The sequence below is a fragment of the Nicotiana attenuata genome, unplaced genomic scaffold (genome assembly GCF_001879085.1).
Source record: "Nicotiana attenuata strain UT unplaced genomic scaffold, NIATTr2, whole genome shotgun sequence".
Classification (NCBI taxonomy): Eukaryota; Viridiplantae; Streptophyta; class Magnoliopsida; order Solanales; family Solanaceae; genus Nicotiana; species Nicotiana attenuata.
This window is the reverse complement of record NW_017672751.1, coordinates 9,535-14,301: the sequence shown is the minus strand read 5'-3', so window position 1 is coordinate 14,301 and position 4,767 is coordinate 9,535.

The window sequence follows — 4,767 nt, the reverse complement described above, 5'->3', positions numbered from 1 at the left end:
CTCCTGCTCTCACACGCTTGCTCATTGAAGATTCGAGGCTAGACCTCGAAGGTCTTCATCCAGACCCTGGCCGGTTCGAGTTTCTTTGGTCGTTTCCGGCTTTGCTCCGGCGTATCTCAGTCTCTCGAGCCTGGATTCGACCTTGCTAGCTCAGAACCATTCTCGAGACTTCCAAGCCTTCTCGTCCTTTTGGGTTCTCAGAAACCCTAGCCTAATCGAGGTTCCTTTTTCGCTTATTCGTCTAGATCTATGCTAGATCTATGTGTGTGTGCCATTTTAGAGTTTTTCCCCAATTTTCCCTTTTCAAAACTGTTCGAATCCTATTTTTAGGGTTTTCTAAATGTTTCTGATTCTTTTACTTTTTTTATGTGTGTTCATGCTCGTTGTTTTATTCCTTGTTATGTTCAAGCCTGCTCTTGTGTTTCTTACTGGATCTTTTACGGAGATTCTTTTACCTTTTTTGTTCACATGTTAGCCTAGGTTATTGACTCGCTTTTGCTTATGTGTTTAAGCTCATGCTTTGATTTTGTTTCTGAGTTCTGTTGATCATGCTCTTGCCTACCTTCGTCTTAAAACTCGTAATTTCCTCTTACTTCTGTTTGTGCATATCTGCCTATCTCTGTGACTTTGAACGATTCCCTCACCTCCGACTCCATGTGAAACCCTAAGATTTGGGGGGTTTTCTTTCTTTGAAGTGAAAGACACTAGGGTTTCACTCTGAAACCCTAGGTTTACAGAATCATGACGAGTATGTAATCGAACTTGTGAACTTATTTGCCTATGATTATGGAAAAAACTCTCATTGTTCTTCTTTGTTTTGAACTGCATTCTTATATATAAGCTTCCCTTTCAAAGTTTTATTTTCGAAATTCCTTTAATCAGGCTAAGAAATTCGTCACTAATTTCTCTTGATTGAACCTCTTTTACCTTACTGATGTTTTCCTTAAATAATTGATCCTGTATCTTCTGCGATTTTGTACCAACGGTTGAATTATTTACTTCCTTAATTATCTCAGTCTCTTTGTGATTTACAAATGGAGCCGAGATCCTTTGACTGATTTTTAAACTTATACCTTATTCTTACTACTGTGCCCTCTTTCCTTAAATATCCAATTGTGTATGTGACCTTATTTGTGCACCATATGGTCTCTTTACCTTAATTTAGCCTTAATAAACTGATTCTCTCTTCCTTCTTAGTCGTCTGAACTAGACCCTTAATTAAAGGAGTCTGTCTACCCTAATTGATACTAATTTGATTAGTTTCTATGTTTATACCTTTGTGCCTGCCTCACCTGTTTTCAAAACTATATAAAGGACTCAGCCCTCCCCTTTTCAAAAGGGCAGTAACAACGAGTAAGTAACAATCAAGCAATAATAGGCAATCTGCTTTCTACTCCCTTCTTCTCTCAAATACACAGACCAGTTCTGTGTACTTCTCCTCTTTGCTTTCTGAAATACCCTTTAAGCTCTCCTTGAATCTTCAAGTGTTCTGCTGAAAACCTGAGTTGTTTCTGCTGCGTGCTTGCTGTGGTTACTCTGCTATTCTCTTACTTTGCAACTGGTATGTCCATCTTAGTTTAAATACTTCTCCTCCACTATGTGTTTCACATCCTAGTTCTGTTATGCTTTCCTTTACTGTTTTTCTGCAACTTTGTCATTATTGTTCCTATGTGAATCCCCTTACCCTTTACCCTTTGTATGTGAGTTATGGTTCAGGGCATAACAGCACTCCAATTTGCTGTCTATGATCCTGAACTGGATTCTTTGAATACCAAACTCAATTAATGCCCATTCCCTTTTCCCCTTTTATGTGTCTGAGCCCTGGACTGGGGTCTGATAGTATCCTAATCACTATCTAGACTTTGGTCTGACCTTCAAAAGGTCTGCTCCTAACTTGTTCAACCAAACAAGTGGTCAGGGGTGTGCCAGCCTACTTTGTAGCTAGGTATGACCACCACCTGTCATGGCTCCCCAATTCCCCTTTCACTTTGCACTTACTCTTAGCTATAAGTTCTGCCCCTCTCTTGCAAGCCATGCTTTGGGACCCCTGAGCTCCCTCTCAACTTGGATGCATGAGAGCTCGCTCTTCCACACTGCACTATTCTAATTCTGATAGTATCCTGGGTGTAAGCAATGCCTGGAGTCCCTGAGATTCCTTGGAACTTTGAAACACCTTGGATAAAGAGAAGGCTTTGGAAATCTGGATCCCGAAAGTGGCTCAGTCGCATGTTATTAGACATTAAGGTTGAATTAGGCTACTCGGATCTGGCTGTTAGCTTTTGATGTATCTTTTAATTTCTAGTTTGATTCATTGGATTGTAATAATTTTGTATGAAACTCGGGGAGTATAGTAAAAGGGTGTGGGAGGGGTCTTTACTTTTCTTACATCCAAGGGGTAGAAATCATGAGTTAGGATTTTTATTCAAACTAGAAATCCTGCCTATAGGGTCTTTAATACTGATTCCATCACCTAGAAAGCATGTCTATAGGATTTAACATTCATGTTCTGTAATGACACATGTAGAGATCATGTCTATAGGCTCTTGCATTTCTGCATATACAAATGTCATTAGGCAAACCGTTTATAGGCTCAATAACAAAGTTGCATATAGACATCATGTGTATAAGACTCCTATTAATGTCATGAAAGGGTGTTAAAATCGGTAAACGTATAGAAAGCATGCCTATAGGAAACCTCGTCTTTAATAGCATCATTCGTTCTAAAGCAGTATCGATTGCTGGAACTAGTGTCTTTACTAAAACTGGTAATTTTCTACTTCTGAAACCCGCTAAAATTGGTAAACCTTTTTCCTATAACCAATCTGCACTCCCCCGAAACTCGTAAACCTTTTAATCAGTCTACATCTTTTCTGAAACAACTGGTAACTCTTTTCTAAAATCGGTTTGCATCTTTTCTCTTTGTTTAAACTGATAATTCTTTTTCTAAAATCAACTTGCATCTCTTCTGAAACTACTGGTAACTTCTAGGGTTAGTTTGAGCCTTGTATGCTTGCTTGTCCTCCCCTTTTACTTGATACTTGTTTTGAATGTCGAGCTAGAATTTTATCCTTTAAACTCTACAAAGGCCCCCATCCCTTTCTTCCCCTTTAGGATTAGAAGTCCTAATACCCCGGGACTAATAGGATTGGGACGGGCAGTAGCATGCGATAAGTAAACGATACCGTTCCGCGCTTTAATACCTTAACGGGGTGGGAAGGTGTCACGACCCAAACCGAAGGGCCGCGACGGGCACCCGGTGCCTTACTCAACCGAGTACCAACGTAACATATCATTCTTATCATACTATCATGGGTAAATGAGCTAGAAAACCCTTCATGAGATAACAAGAATAAAACATAAGGGAATACTTAACGTATGATGACCCAGCATGATATACAAACTTATACATGTGACATACGGGCCTATAAGGCCGACATGACCATTTGTAAACTCAAAACATAGGCCGACAAGGCCATACAAGTATCCATACACCTGACATCTGTCTACAAGCCTCTAAGAGTACATAAAATCATAAAGGTCGGGACAGAGCCCCGCCATACCAATCAATACATATCCAAAGCATACTGACCAAATAGGCAACTCCGGAGCAAGTGGAGTACACCAACACCTTCGCTGAGCTGATAACCTACTAGGAGGAATGTCAACCTGTCTATCGGGACCTGCGGGCATGAAACGCAGCGTCCCCAGGCAAAAGGGACGTCAGTACGAATAAAGTACCGAGTATGTAAGGCAGGAAAGCATAAATAAGAACAGTAATGTAGAGAGAGATAGAGGAGATACAACCTGTAACATCTGAGTGCCTCTGGGGGCTACTGACATGAAATGCATAATACATATATATACATAAACTTTTAAAAACATACGCCTCTGTGGGCATCATCATCATCATATCATACCCGGCCTCAAAGAGGACTCAGTAAAAAAACGTACCCGGCCACGTGGAGCTCGGTAAACCCAACTGATCAGTGGTTGCACAATAGGTGCCATACCCCGCCGACTATAGTGCGGCTCGGTAGAGTAAAATAGATACATATATAATGCATGTTGGACTCATGGAGTCACATTCTAAACCTTTTGGAGTGACGTAAGGTCGTTACACCTTCGATTAACATTATGGACATCATACCATCAATATGAACTTCACTAGGACTCAACGATCATACATACTTTCTTAGAATAAATTTGTACGGAAAGAACGACATGGACAACCTTAGTTGCTAGGAGTAGGTTCATTATGAAATGGCGTATTCATTTCATATTAGATCATGCCAAAAGAAAGAAGGAAGTGCCTTAACATACCTTGTATATTCTTCCCAACCTCAAGCTATGCAATTTCACGGCTCCTTAGTCTACAATAAGAGAAAGGACACTCTCGTTATCGTTTAAGCGTCGCCACTATTATGTATCGACCACTATCACCACAAAACTATTTTACAATAAAACGACAGCAACCCTCCCCTATATATATACTTCACACTAGTCAAAAAACAATCACAAACAGGCCACAACATACCCCCTATCCTTCATACACAACACGACAAACCAAATAGTGTAAACAATCCAAAATGTTTATGACGAACGGAACCAACAAACCAAACACTTGCCATTATCGTGGTGGTTTCTCCACACCCTTACTCCTCTCAAATCCATAAAAACTAGTTAGTAAAGAAGACAACCAATACCAACACGAAACAGCCCAAAAAAGTCCTCACAAGTCATCAAACTCAAACATAATTTTTCGGTTTA